Raw genomic sequence first — 16,067 nt, 5'->3', positions numbered from 1 at the left:
AAGTCTTGTTACAGAGTAGTTGGAGCCAGCAGCCTGTGGATAAATGAAGCTTTGGCTTGCAAGAAGCATCTGATTCGTCTGTGGTCTAGGGACCAAGTATCAATGACAAAAATCTTCTGCTTGCCAGTAATTATGCGATTGGCTCCCTTGAAGCTGAACAGCTAGGGTTTGTGAATGTATTGAAAAAACTATTGGGCTCCTTTTACCTCTGCAGAAAAATAGACTCCTCATGCCTGATGAAAGCCAGCTTACTTTTCCCTCAACAAATGATGCAAGCTGTGGCTCTTAACCAGTAAGCTCGAGATTTTTTAAGTGTCAATAGCTACCTTGTACCTTCCACAATGAAAGAAAGTGTCTGAAGAAGCAGTATCAAGCAGCAGCAAGTCCTGACAAACAAATAGGACCATCTCAGTGAACCCTGTGAACAGGGACTATGTACCTTCATAGCTTTTACCTCCAAGCACCAGACCTATTTTTCTTCCTGTCTGTCTGTGTGTGTAGAGGGAAATTATAAGAGATTAGAGTTTAACAAGGAGAGTTAAATATCAATGGTTCACACTGTTTATCAGTACCAAGTTTTATTTATTTGCATTAAATAGCAATACTTGCTAATTCAGAAACTTGGTCTGTGCTTTCTGTCAACATGGGCCTAAAAGACAGATAAACTGGGTAATTCTGTGAACTTCTGAAAATTTTTCGCATTTGTTGCAACTTGGGAAATAGCAGGGTTTAACAGCCAGTGCACTACCCCAGTGAGGTGAAACAATCGTCATACTACATATAATTTACTATAAACAAAACTCATGGAACAAAAAGATCAATTGGCATGGTGCCATTAAGTAAATTGCCAGATCTTATTTCCCTCAGTCTGTCTCACTTGTGAACACGGGCTCATTCTCATCAACCCTCACTTGTTTCCTTTTTGAAACTCAGATTTTTATTGCTATTGTGCAAGAGAAGGAATAGTCACAAGTCACCGCTGCAACACCATTTATGATCGAGAGTACTTATACTATCAACTAAAGCGTCATCTATTCACTAGCTTTAAAGGAATATTTTGATCGGAAGAGCTCTCTCTTTCAATACTTTCAATTTGCTTTCAATACTATAATTCACAGAGTTAAAAATCACACAACACCAGGTTATAGTCCAACAGGTTTAATTGGAAGTACACTAGCTTTCAGAGCGACGTTCCTACATCAGGTGATAGGATGAAGGAGCGTCGCTCCGAAAGCTAGTGTGCTTCCAATTAAACCTGTTGGACTATAACCTGGTGTTGTGTGATTTTTAACTTTGTACACCCCAGTCTAACACTGGCATCGCCAAATCATAATTCACAGAGGTCTCTAGCTCCTAACTTCAAACAATGCCCTAAAGGTTAATGCCCATTTGCATGTGACATCACTGAAATTAAAGTGTAGTTGAAAACTGCTTCTATACAATTTTAAGGCTTGGCATATTTCAAATTTTTTCCAGTTCAGTTTAAATGATGCCAGCTTGAACTGTTGATTCTGGAGAGAAACAATGCTGCTTGCCCAGTTAAGTATTTATAGCATTTTATTTTACTCTAGATTTCCTGCTTCCATGTATCATACTTTTCAATTTGGAAACTGGTAGTGAACAGCAGCAGAGGGGTTTACTCCCACAATCCAAAGATGTGCAGGCTAGGTGGATTGGTCATGCTAAATTGCCCATAGTGTCCAGGGATGCACAAGCTAGATGGATTAGCCATGGGAAATGCAGGGATATGGTAGAGGATGGGTCAGGGTGTGGTGCTCTTCGAAAGATCGGTGAGGACTCAATGGGCGAATGGTTGCTTCCATACTGAAGGGGTTCTATGATTCCATTCTATAAAAAAGGAAAAAAAGCAGGGCAGCAGAAGTTTCAAACACAAAAATTGTTTTTTGATATGAAAGTGACAGACAATCAACAATGCTGTGCGAACTCAGCCCTATTTTCTCCCACAAATTATTTGCATTCATTCAGCACACCATTTTCAAGACGATAACCCCTTTCACAAAATAGGAGATCATTTTGGACAGAGAGAGATATACATCTTTAAACAGTAAGAGAATAGTCACAATACAGCAATTCAGATTTGCAAAAAAATTTTTTTTCATTCCATTAAGTGCAAACTAATAATGCTAAGAATCTACTAATCATATTGAAACTACTAAGAAGTGACACTAAGGCAAAAAAACCACCAAATCAATAAAGCAGTTACAAATTCAGAAACTATAATCTTTCTTGATTTGAAGTCTGGCATTAAATCATTTAGTTAGATACTTGGCCTGTTTAAAGAAAAATAACAGTTCTGCTGAAATGCCATCAACCTGAAGTAATTACATCATTTCTCTCTCCACAGATGCTGCCAAAATATTTCCAGCACTTTGTTTCATTTTATAGTGTAAGAAAACACAGTTGCTTGTGCAATGTGTAGGGCACTATCTAATGAGCTTTAATGAAAAACGTACACCTTTAGACAATAGGTGAGCACGGGCAGATTTCAGTTATGATGTTCCCCATGATTGAATAGCTGCAAATTATGCATGAAGACTTGTTCATTGAATGACTGCTTCTGCTTTAGAATTGCATCCAAGCTTAGTAATGATAATCTAATTATCAAGCTGGTAATTCTCAAGATATAGTTATAGTCCCAGAACTGTGCTGGTTGATGACCGGTTTTCTCATGGACAACCATTACAACTGGATTCTTGAACTTTCAAATTTGTAACTAATGTCATCAAAACATCTTTGTGCATCCCAATCCACATTACAAAACTAAAAAATGAAGCACTCACAAAGGCCCCTCTCAAAGCCAAGTATTCCAAAGATTGGACCCTGCGACGTAGACCTGTCAACTGAATGCTGAAGGTCATTTGGGAACCAAAGGTGACTATCTGGAAAAGATACTAAGAACAAATCACACTAAAATCATTGCAATACAGGAAATGCCACCTTCTCTGTGACACGAAGCATTGTGCAACTCTGAGCAGCATGGTAGGGTTAGGAAAATAATCTTGACTTTACCATTCTTATTTCCAATAGCAAAGATGTCTCTGTACACATTGAGAACTGTCCTTCAAGACCTCCCATGCAGCCAAAATAGGCTGATTATCAGGTAAAGGTTGAAATTTCTCTGATGTCATCAAAATTAGTGCCAAGATGCAACTTCCATGAAGCAACATGGTTCGGATTTATCACTAAGAGTCAGAAAGCCATCTACTGCATTCCATTGACTAGAAAGAAGCTTAGAAGCACAGATGGGAAGTTAACTCCCTCCAAAATTCATTATATGAAATATGATTCAGGCTTTTTTTTTGCAGAGGTCACTTGACAGGTAAGAATAGTTAAAAAGGCAAGCCCACTGGAAAAAGACAGATTCCAGGCAAAGAGAGGGTAAGAGACAGGATGAGAGCGACATCATAAAACAATTAGTGTCCAATGAAGTAACTGCGTAGCTATAAGTACTACGCATTTATAACCAAAAGCCAGAAGTATTCTCTTTCCTCCGAAATACACTATCCCACTCATCCACTTATATGAGACTATAACTATCCAACTACACAAGCTATCCCAGCCACTGAATCTGACTTCAGGTGTTAACGTCAACAAGGAATTTCTGCCAACAAACCTTGATAGCACACCATCAAGAATTATTGGGAAAACCCTCTTGTAAACATTCTTTTGTATTTCTGTATATTCTAAATCAGGGAATCTGTAATTTCTTGTTAATTTATTTTCTAAGCTCTGATGATCCAAATTCATACCTTTGCAAAAAGCAAAATATACAGAAGACAAGTCAGCATCCCTGTCAATCTGCCAATTGCATGTGGGATACAAATCCTAAAAGGTGGGACATCACTCCTTCAGTACATATAAACTAAATTAAAATATTTCAAGTCAAACTATTCACAAGACAAAGTACAGCACAAAGTTAGACATAAACATGTCTAAATTATCATAATTATATGATTTTAATATTACACTCTCATAATTGAGGTAGTCTTGTGATGAAGTAGGGTGGTGTCGCACCTCTGAGGCAAGAAAAGTCCAGGTTGAAGTCTTCCCCAGGATATGAAGATGCTTTGATAATGCAGTCAAACAAGCTAAGGGTCAACTTACAAGTGTTTCTAACATGTATTAACTGCAGGCGATGTGAAACAGTGAATTTCTGGTAATCCACACAATGGAAAGAAATTGGCGCTGGGACCATTTCTATTCATAGCTGTAGGCCACAACATGCATATAAAAGCAAACAGTGTCACAGTAATTGGGACTCCTTGCAAGGTGACAAGTTGGCTGGATGGTAGATGTGGATCAAATTGAACCCCATGCTGTTCGTACAACTTTTATCCTTGCACTACTGGTGGTGCAGATTGTGGTACTGTGGGTCAGGTCTGTTAATGGGCAGAGAACTTAAAAAGAATGCTAATTAATGAAGTATGTACACACAACGTTCTAAATATAGAATTTAGAAAAGTACATTTGATAGCAACAGAACAAAGCAGCCTAATTGACCAACACCCCTACTCAGCAGGTCCTCCTAAACTCAAAACCTCTCCTGCCTAATCAGTGAAGGGCAGCAGACATGCCCTTCACCTTTCTTTCAGATTTTCCTGCATGTCATCCACAGTCCTGACTTGAGAATACATCATTACTCCTTTACCCTTGCTGAGCCAAGATCCTGAAACTGTCTACCTAACAGCATTATGGAACACATTCATGTCAAAGACTACAGCAGTTCAATAAGGCAGCTCAACTTCTTAACGGCAAGTAGGTATGGGCATAAAAATGCTGCTATTGTCAGCAATATCACATGAATTAATCAATTTAAAACTTAAAATGTTGGCATAAAACAAACCCAATAAATCAGGACATTGAGCAATACGACACCAGATGATTCAATAAAAGCTAAGTACAGGGTTTAGTCCTCCAAATTGAAGTCCTCTTTTGTTGGCACTGTGATGATTTATTTTTTTTAAGCAGTCATCCCATGCCAGATTTTACTGATGTGGCACAGTAGTGGTTAGCCAACTGCTTTTGTGCAAGTGCCAACCAACAGGTCAAGACAGAGTGCACAGCAACAAACTGCATCAGAGAGCGAGAAAAAACTAGTGAGAAAATGGGAAATAATTTAGAGTCACAAAGAGGTACAGCACAGAAACAGACCACTCAGTCCAACTCATCCATGCCAACCAAATTCCTAAATAAATCTAGTCGCATTTGCTAGCATTTGGCCCATATCCGTCTAAACCCTTCCTATACATATACCCATTCAGATACCTTTTAAATGTTGCGATTGTTCCAGCCTCCGCCTCTTCTTCAGGCAGCTCATCCACACACGCAGCACCCTTTGTGTGAAAAAGTTGCTCCTTAGGTCCCTTTTAAATCTTTCCTCTCTCACCTTAAACCTGTGCCCTCTAGTTTTGGACTCCACTACCCCAGGAAAAAAGACCTTGTCTATTTACCCCATCCATGTGTGGGCAGCATGGTGGCACAGTGGTTAGCACAGCTGCCTCACAGCACCAGAGACCTGGGTTCATATCTGCCTGTGTGGATTTTGCACATTCTCCCCGTGTCTGCGTGGGTTTCCTCTGGGTGCTCCGGCTTCCTCCCACAGTCCAAAGATGTGCAGGTCAGGTGAATTGGCTATGCTAAATTGCCCGTAGTGTCAGGTGAAGGGGTAAATGTAGGGGAATGGGTCTGGGTGGGTTGCTCTTCGGAGGGTCGGTGTGGACTTGTTGGGCCGAAGGGCCTGTTTCCACATTAAGTAATCTAATCTAATGTCTCTCATGATTTTATAAGGTCACCTCCAACGCTCCAGAGAAAATAGCCACAGTCCATTCAGCCTCTCCCTAAAGCTCAAACCCTGGCAATATCCTTGTAAATATTTTTGAACCCTTTCAAGTTTCACAACATCCTTCCAACAGCAGGGAGACGAGAATTACACGCAGTATCCCAAAAGTGGCCTAACCAGTGTCCTGTACAGCTGCAACATGACCTCCCAATTCCTATACTCAATACACTGATCAATAAAGGCAAGCAAACCAAACACCTTCATCACCACTATCCAGTCCACCTGCAACTCTACTTTCAAGGAACTATGAACCTGCACTCCCAGGTTTCTTTGTTCAGCATCACTCTCCAGGCCCTTACCATTAAGTGCATAAGCCCTGCCCTGATTTGCCTTTCCAAAATGCAGAATCTCACATTTATCTAGTTTAAACTCCATCTGCCACTCCTCAGCCCATTGGCCCACCTGATCAAGATCCCGCTGTACTCGGAGGTAACCTTCTTCACTGTCCATTACACCTCCAATTTTCTGAAAGAATAATAGTGAAAGAAACAAAGCACAAAGAAAAAGTAGCACACACAAAGCAGTTAAAGGATAAAGCACAGTTGCTGACTTGTGTTATTGATTTAAAAAAAAGAACAGCTGGACTTCTGAATGATTTTAGCAAATCTAAAATTAATCTCCTTTCATTCAGCATTTACATGGCTACACATTCAAGGATGTTAACTCTTATATTAACATTCATGGCTCCAACCTCCAAACAAGTTATCGCACACTTTCTTGAATCAGAAAATTCCTATTTGATTTAAAAATGTGTTCTTCATCTGCAATCACTAACTGAAATGTACTGGAACAAACTAAGACCTGCAAATTTCATTCTTCAAAGTACAGAACTGTAAGTACATTACCATTGTCAGTGAGTAATCTGTTCCCTACATTTCGTGCTATTGTGAATATGATTCACTTTGTAATCAAAGACTGAATGCACATGGTGCTTTTAGCTAATCTTATTACAAAGGAGGATTTAAAAGAACCAAATGTAATCATGAGTTGCTAGAAAAAAAAGCTATAGCACACTAAACAGAATGTTTGCCAACTTATTCAAAGAGCATAACTTCTGAATCACTTGAAGCAAATGACTCATAATGAGTCACAATTTTTTTTTGGCGTTTATACTGCTTCCAGGGATCTAAGTTAATATTCAACTCACTGTAAATTCAGCAATTTGTGAAAACACTGGTTTCTATGACACATTCTAAAGTTTAAGCAGCCTGTTTACACTAAACTCCTGCAACCAGGCCAATTTTACTTTGTGCAACATTCCTGTTCAGTAGTCACCAGATGCCACAGCAACTCAAGGTTAACGGCTAAAAGCTAGAACCTGACCAAAAAATGTATTAAACAACTCCAAGGTACAAAGAGACTCAAGCAACCAGTAGCAATCAGTAGAGTTACAGGTTTTATATTCTCATGTCACCAATAGCACAACAAATCAATACTGTTGTTGGCACAACACCATGAAAATGTAGACCAAACAGATTTTGACAACTGTTAGACACAGACACTTTTCAACAAGGAATACAAGGGTGGTAATGCAGCCCTGGTGCCTGGCACCAGAGTTTGACGCCCTACAGACACTGAATGCACATACGTTATTCTACAAGAATTAGTGATAGAACATAATCAGTTTCATATGCTGTATGTCAATGCCATCAAATATTTATTACTATTAACCTACTTCACTAGCGAGGAGTCAGTTTGGTATTGTAAATAGTCATCATAAAATATATAATTTGAGTAACTTGAGAAGACTATCATTTTTAGCAATTGTTGAAGAGCTTCTGCTCAATAACAAATAGGTAAAATGACAACTAACTTCACAGGACAAAGCAATCCAACTTATAGTAAAGGGGCTGTGACCCCTGAAGAAACAATCTTGTTGGAGTTACATTTGTAGAATCAAAGATTTACATCGCAAGAGACAATTAAGCCTTTCATAGGTGTTCTAGTTTACAAAGTATTGATAATATGAAAATTCCCAAATTAATTTCACAAATTGATGCATTATGATATCTTTTGTTAATGCTGGTAAAAAGTTTAGCTTTTCTTTAAGACAAATAAGACGTAAAACTGTGATTAGGTTTTTAAGCAAGCAATTGGGTAAACTGCATTAAAGTATATAGAAATAATTCCCTAAAGTCAAATTATGTACTTATTCCTACCTTCTTGTCCTTATATTACTTTTTACTATGTTCTAAATGAAGCAATTGAAGAAGCAGAATTGATTAGAGCAAAGGTGCTTAGTTTTGAAGTAACAAAAGGAGGGAAGATTTTGTCAACAGAAATTGTGCCTAGAGTATTTGATATATTTGATGTATTCATACAGTAAGCCCCCACTTGACAGTGTTTCACTTTTAACATTGATGGTAAAGTATGACAATATAACCATTTAGTATTATAGTTTCACATTGAAGTTGTTTTCCAGAGTTCCTCCTCTGTTGCCTACATGCAGTCATGATTTTTCTCCGCTGTACTTTTGCCCCTTTCCTCAGTCCCTCTTCTCCCAATTTCCAGCCTTGCCTCCAAACTTTATTTGTGCCACATTCCCCAGTATCTGTTTTCTAGCCAGTCCCTTCTCCTGACCTGCATTCTGAATTCGCACCGAAGAGTTCGGCACCATCTGGCGACAGTAGCTGGTCAGTACAAACCAACTGCACCAACCAATTTCTGCCACCAGATGGGACCTGTTCATTTTAAAAGTATCAAACTATCTGAATTTTTTTGGATACTTTGAATACTTTTATATTTAGTGATGCATGTAACTTTGCAAGCTATTTCAGTGAGGAATATACAGTATTACACATCTATGCTTTTGCATTTAAATTTACACTTTTTTCTGGATGGGCAATGTCCAAAGGAATCCAATTCTGGTTTTAATGCTGATTCTTCTGGAAATAAATGATTCACATAGAGTCATAGAGCTGTATGGAAACAGACCCTTCTGTCCAACTCGTCTATGCCGACCAAATATCTCAACCCAATCTAGTCCCACCTGCCAGCACTGGGCCCATATCCCTCCAAACCCTTCCTATTCATATACCCATCCAAATGTCTCTTAAATATTGCAATTGTACCAGCCTCCACCACTTTCTCTGCCAGCTCATTCCATACCTGCGTGAAAAAGTTGCGCCTTAGGCCTCTTTTATATCTTTCCCCTCTCAATCTAAACCTATGCCCTCTAGTTCTGGACTCCCCCACCCCAGGGAAAAGACTTTGCCCATTTACATTATCCATGCCCCTCATAATTTTGTAAACCTCAACAAGATCACCCTCAGCCTCCGACGCTCCAGGGAAAACAGCCCCAGCCTGTTCAGCCTCTCCCTGTACCTCAAATCCTCCAACCCTGGCAACATCCTTGTAAATCTTTTCTGAACCCTTTCAAGTTTCACAACATCTTTCCAATAGGAAGGCGAACAGAATTGCACACAATATTCCAACAGTGGCCTTACAAATGTCCTGTACAGCCGTAACATGACCTCTCAACTCCTGTACTCAATACTCTGACCAATAAAGGAAAGCATACCATACGTCGTCTTCACTATCCTATCTACCTGCGACTCCACTTTCAAGGAGCTATGAACCTGCACTCCAAGCTCTCATTGTTTAGCAACACTCCCTAGGACCTTACCATTAAGTATATAAGTCTTGCTAAGATTTGCTTTCCCAAAATGCAGCACCTCGCATTTATCTGAATTAAACTCCATCTGCCACTTCTCAGCCCATTGGCCCATCTGATCCAGGTCCTGTTGTAATCTGAGGTAACCCTCTTCGCTGTCCACTCCACTTCCAATTTTGGGGTCATCTGCAAACTTACTAACTGCACCTCTCATGTTCGCATCCAAATCATTTATGTAAATGACAAAAAGTAGAGGACCCCGCACCGATCCTTGTGGCACTCCACTGGTCACAGGCCTCCAGCCTGAAAAACAACCCTCCACCACCACCCTCTGTCTTCTACCTTTGAGCCAGTTCTGTATCCAAATAGCACTTAAGGGAATGATTTTCAGCAATTCAACTTCAACTAAGTGTAATACTCTGTAATACCCTTCAGAAACTTATGGGTTAAGCCAAGTTTTGACCCACAAGCTAGCAGGATAAACAGTATTGTCATGGTCACACAATATGGACTTAAACTCAAAATAGACATAACTTTGAAAATAAGATGTTGTTAAACAGTCAAGTCACATTTTCATTTCTGCCATTAAATATAGAACTGCAAGACCCCCTGAGCTAACCTTCATATCTGTGCAAGTCATGTCAAAGTCATGAAAATGCAGAAGATTCTTCCTTGTGATTAATGGCTGCACTTCTCCAAATAGAGAAACTGGTTTTGATTCCAGAAAGTAGTTGTGGAAAAAGCTTTATTTTATCTCAATAGTATGAGAGTGGGTGGTACTTGGACTCCATTGCTTGACAAAGAAAGCTAACAATGTCATAATTTATTGCAAGAGGAATTTAACTCAAAAGTTGTGGCAGTATGCTTAAGATTATTCCTAGCATCCCTGTGAACACATCTGAAGTATCATGTACAATACTGGTCTCCTTATTTAAGGAAGATTGTAAATGTGTAGAGATACAGGGGAGGTTCACCAAATTAATAAATGGAATGGGAGAAAATGTGGACTGCAGATGCTGGAGATCAGATTCGAAGAGTGTGGTGCTGGAAAAGCACGGCCGGTCAGGCAGCATCCGAGGAGCAGGAGAATTAACGTATTTGCATTAACTCTTCATTAGGAATGGAATGGATGAGTTATCTTAGGAGAAAACATTGGACAGGCTAGGTTGGTATCTGCTGAAGTTCAGAAAAGTAAGAGGTGGTTAGATTGAAATATAAAAGGGGTCCTGATAGGTTGCATATGCACAGGATACTTCCTTTATTGTTAGATCTAGAATTAAAGTTCATTGAGAAGTAAGGAGTTCTTCACTTAAGGCAGTGACAAACAGACTTTCTTTCGTCTCAGGAGGTTGACTGTCTTTGGAACTCAAAAGGCAGTGGAAGCAGAGTCTCTATACATTTTTAAAGCGGAGGTGGGAAGATTATTGATTACCAAGTGAGTGCAAGGTTATTAGGGCAGGTAGCAATCAGATCAGCTATGAGCTTTTTGAATGGTGGAGCAGTTTCCAAGGGTCAAATAAACTACGTCCTGTTCCTAATTTGTATAAGTTTTGTTGGGCTTCAGATATTGGCTTGAAGAATTTCTGGAGTGATTCCTAGGGGCAGGACAATAAGACAATGTTGCAGCTTTTCACGTCAATGTGCTAGGTATACCTCCAGGTACTAGAGCACATCTTTCCCATGCCTTATTTCCCATTGATTTGAAATTTATTTGATCTCCATGATGCTTTTTCCTATCAAGTGCTGCCTTGAAAATGAGAGCAGCTGCTTTCACCTCAATCTGGAACTCAGTTCTCTTGTATATTTAGACCAAAACTGCAATGAGATCAGAAGAAGCTGTGAAATGAAGTCAAATGGTCTTTATGGAACTCAAACTGAGCATTGGTTAGCAGATCATTTCCACAAATTTGTTTATTTGTATGGTCAATAACTCATTCCTTTATTTGCTGATGAGGTGGCAACTAACCAAACTGGATTTGTCTTGGTTTTTGTGAATGTCAGAACAGGGCTTTTCACTATGGAGCAAAAGCTACTTTCATAGCTGCATAGGAGCATTCCAGCTAGGCTTATGCACTAAGATAACAACAAACCATTTTCAAGATCTACCAACACATGCTGTGCTAGAGTTTCAAAGTCAGTGTACTGGAGGGTAATCATTTCCAGTACTTTTTTGGATAAGTTTCACACTAAAAGTGAAGTGCTTACATAATAGGTTACATGTAGCACTGCAACAAAATGTCTATTTCATGTCAAAATACACGTTCTGCTTATTCCTCTGAAGATTCCTAAAATGTAAATCCTCTCAGCAATATTCACAATCAAAGAAATACAGAAATAAATTACTTCAAAGTGGCACTCACAAGTTACATGCCCTTGATAACTTCACAAGACGAACCAAAATACAAGTACTATTAAAAGGAAATAATGTTCTTTTGGTCTGCTCCACTTTGAAATTATAAATCTAAAAGTAGAACACACTATGAGAATGAAACTGCAAAGTAAATCTGCTATTTCTGAGATGCTTTGATCATCTGCCCACTGAAACCACGGATTAAAAATAATTTCACAATTTGTTCCTTTCAAGTAAATTTCATGAATTATATTAACTCAAGGAAAACAAAGATTTTCAGAAGTTATTTAAAATGAAAATCTACGACTACAAATTGATGGCCAGATGAACCAAATAAGCAATCTTAAAATAAGCACTGTTGTCTCACAACATTAGGAACCTGGGTTCAATTCCAGCCTTGGGTGACTGTCTAAATGGAGTTTGCGCATTTCCCCCATATCTACTTGGCTTTCCTCTGGGTGCTCCAGTTTCCTCCCACAGTCCAAAGATGTGTAGGTTGGATGGATTGGATGTGCTAAATTGTCCATAATGTCCAGGGATGTGCAGGCTGGTGAATTAGCCATGGGAAATGCAGCCTTAGGGTGGTAGGGTAGGGGGTGAGTCTGGGTAGGATGCTCTTTGGAGGGTGTGTAGATTCGATAGGCTGAATGGCCCACTTTCACACTGTAGGAATTCTACGATCAAGTTCATTGAAACTTGAAGACATTGGTTGCATCATTGTTATGTCAGAGTTGTTAATAACCTGCTCTTATAATAAAACTTTTTAACCTATCATAATGTTGAGTGTGTTCACACCATCACTGCCATAAATGCCTACTTCCAAATCATTTAAGTAGCTGTCCTTTCCTTCCCAACAATTTGTTTTCAGTTATGTTTACATTTATTCTCTCCAATCACTAAAAAAGATCGTCAAAATACAGGAATCTTGACAGTTCATTTATTTTTTAAACAAAAACCATGGACAAAAGAAATTCCATCCACCTAACAAATATTTTAATAAAGCTTGCACCTAAACTATTCTCTTTTATCTGCAATATCCATCCACGGGCGACTGCCTGTGTGGCGATGGCACATTCTCCCAGTGTCTGCGTAGGTTTCATCTGGATGCTCCGGTTTCCACCAACAGTCCAAAGATGTGCAGGTTAGATGAACTGGCCAAGCTAAATTGCCCATAGTGTTCAGGAACGTACAGGTTTGTTTCATTAGTCAGGCTAAATGTAGAGTAGTAGGGCAGGGGAATGGCCCTGGATGGGTTACCCTTCAGAGGGTCAGTGTGGACTTGTTGGGCTGAAGAGTCTGTTTCCACACTGTAGAGATTCTATGATCAAGAATTCTTCTGGGAGACAGCTGGAGAGTGGTATGGGTGGATGTTGGGGGAGAATCTGAATATTTTGGAACTTACACAGTCACTTTCTCAGGATCCACTAAATGGAGCACAGCTCAGTCATTTGAAGTTCTGACCTCTGGCTGCAAAGATTTCAAAATAAACTGGGATAGCTCAAAACGCCTAGCAACAGCTCTCACTCTCCATGTGTAGTTACACCACTTCCTTTTACAAATGTGGAATGTATACTTTATTCCTTTGGCTCTACGTCCCAAATAGCATATCTGAAATGCATTGTCCTATTGGTTTCATGATTAAATCCATCAATACTCCAAATTTTCCTATGTTGCATTTCACACCTTAGACCAATTTAATATAAGACTGACACTACAGCAACTGGAAATCTCTCCAAACAGAATCTCCAATGTACCCTGACAAGCACAGACCAGAAACATTTTAAACTTTTTGATGCTCCTTCGACAATAGAATACTGACACAGCTGTTCATAAAATGCAACAATACATCACTCCAACCAGAGAATGATGCATAACAAGTATGCATGACGTGGAGCAATAACTGTTTTCAATTTACGCACCCCTCTCACTATCAACAGCAACTAATTTTCTTTACCTACGAAAGTTTATAAAGGACATCTTATAAATATGCATCAGCTCATCCTTTTTGACAAAAGCATCACTAAGTCTATGCACATCTTTTCCAGGTCTCCCAAGCAGAGCGTGGTACATGTATGGAATGGTCTGCCAGAGGAAGTGGTGGAGGCTAGTACATTTGCAACATTTAAAAGGCATCTGGATGGGTATATGAGGGATATGGACCAAGTACTGGCAATGAAAATAGATTAGGTTGGAATATCTGGTCGGTATGGACGAGTTGGACCGAAGGGTTTGTTTCCATGCTGTATATCTCTATGACTCTAGTTCCCGAGGTAGGCAAGAAAGAAGAGGAATCTGGTGTGTCCTATCACTTGGCCAATGGCTGTTGCTATCCAGAACAGCAATCATCAGCCAAGTGGCTCCTAAACTGGGAGGCCTTTGTGCCAGATTTCCTTATTTTGCAGATTGACAGACTGCTTGGCCAATAAGCCTGGGCTCCACTAAAGTCATAGGATCCGGTAGTTAGCACCACGTGCATCAATCTTTACTGGACCCTGGAGCTGAAGACTTCCAGGATTTTTTGTTTTTATTTCAGATTTTCATCATCTGCATTTTCCTTGGTTGTAGTTTTGTGGATTTTCACTATTATCCATTTAAAAAACGGTTTTAGGTGAGATATTTCCCAATGTCCAGGCGTTTGTTGCTGAATTGTTAAATTTCAGAGTTTCAAATGTGACACAGTAATGCAGATGATGGTTTCCTCTACAAGTGTCTTTTCAAATCAAATGGGGGCAAATTCTCTTAAAGATTAGCTTTTCTTTTCCTCCGAGACAAAAGTGTGGGATGTCAACAGTCCTGCATATGTCAGAGCAATGAGCTGCAGAGCAGAATTAGCAGTGGTTAAGCAGCAAGCTATCTACTTATTCTTTTGGCCTGGAAACGATCCAAAAAGGTAGGGAAATATAAATAGCATTGAAATGAAAATGCAACATACCTATCAACATTGGGTTTTTAAGAACACACATTGTAGACAAATTACTGTTGAATGGTGGTCCAATCATTTTATTACCAATATATTATGGGTGATGTGATGCACAATATTAACACTACATGGTCTTGGAGCAAGATGGTTTAATTCTCCTTGCTTGATTTCCTGTCGACTTGACTCATGTACAAAGAATGGAGTCAGTGCACACATCCTCACCTGACAGCTTAACGTAATGGGTTATTTTGTCTTCAATTATCAAAAAATTGAAGAACCACATTCGAGATCTGGGTTAAAAATAGGTAACAAAATCAATTGTTGAACTATAACGGTAGCAGGCCATTATGACATCCTACACTTTAACAACTGCAGTGGTTCAAGAAGGTAGCTCACCACCACTTAGATTTAATAGGTGATGGACAATAAATGCTGGTCAAGGCAGCACCATCTGCATCTATGAGCAAATAATTTTAAAAATGCTGCTGCAATGTTCAGCAAAGTATTGTCACAGTGGCAAAGAAGACACTCTGTACAGACATAATGCTCTGAAATAAATTATGCTGATGGTTCAAATAGGATTCATATCCTGCAGCTTGTAGCAAAGAACATCTAAAGAAACTATTCAGAGAAGGAAGATATTGTAAGCAATGTCATCCAGTTAATTATTGGTTGAATTGTTCTTCTAGTCGATTACAAATATTCCTCAATGACACAGTACAAGGTCAATCATAGTAAAAGGTCTATGGTACAAGGCATATGAATAGAACCAAATTAAGAAGCTTTCAAAGCCTTATTGTTCTACAAACTTTTTTTTTGAAGTGCTCACAAAAGCAGACTATTTTCAATACAGACAGTGAGCGTTTCATCATACACTATCACGAAATAAAGTCTCAGCCATTTTTACTGATGATTTTTACAGGTTAAACACAGCTGTCTGATTCCAGTCCACAGACGGGAAAGATATGTGTCCAGGAATTTTGCCTTTTCAATTGAACAAAAGTTTTCAAGCAAACATTTTCTTATGCATCTCCATGGCAACGCCACAAGCTACAGTGTGTACTTGCCAACATATTAGCAACCTCTTCCTCAAGCAGTATTTGCAAATGAAATGGTATGGTTTTGTCTGTCCAGATGAGTGCAAGCTGAAAGATTGAATAGTATATAACTTTTTAAAGGATACTTAGCTTCTGTACTATCAGACAATTATTATTAAATTAACTTTTGGGTCCTGTCCTACAGATGCAGTTTCCAAAATATAAAAAGCAGTAATGCTTCTAACTTTATCTGGAATAATCTAATGAACTTGAAGCTCCATCCAATG

The 16,067-nt window shown here is 39.1% G+C and overlaps 1 protein-coding gene across 2 annotated transcripts in view; it reads right to left on the bottom strand.

Moving 5' to 3' along the window:
• Window positions 1-16,067, bottom strand: part of nsmce2 (NSE2 SUMO ligase component of SMC5/6 complex) — a 185,520-nt gene that overhangs the window by 82,937 nt on the left and 86,516 nt on the right. The gene's annotated exons all lie outside the window — the stretch shown is intronic.

Source organism: Chiloscyllium plagiosum, unplaced genomic scaffold, assembly GCF_037043375.1.
Source record: "Chiloscyllium plagiosum isolate Xiang-an unplaced genomic scaffold, Cpla_swu_hap1 HiC_scaffold_4, whole genome shotgun sequence".
Lineage (NCBI taxonomy): Eukaryota > Metazoa > Chordata > Chondrichthyes > Orectolobiformes > Hemiscylliidae > Chiloscyllium > Chiloscyllium plagiosum.
The sequence above is the reverse complement of the archived record's forward strand: the minus strand, read 5'-3'. Positions and strand labels throughout refer to the sequence as shown.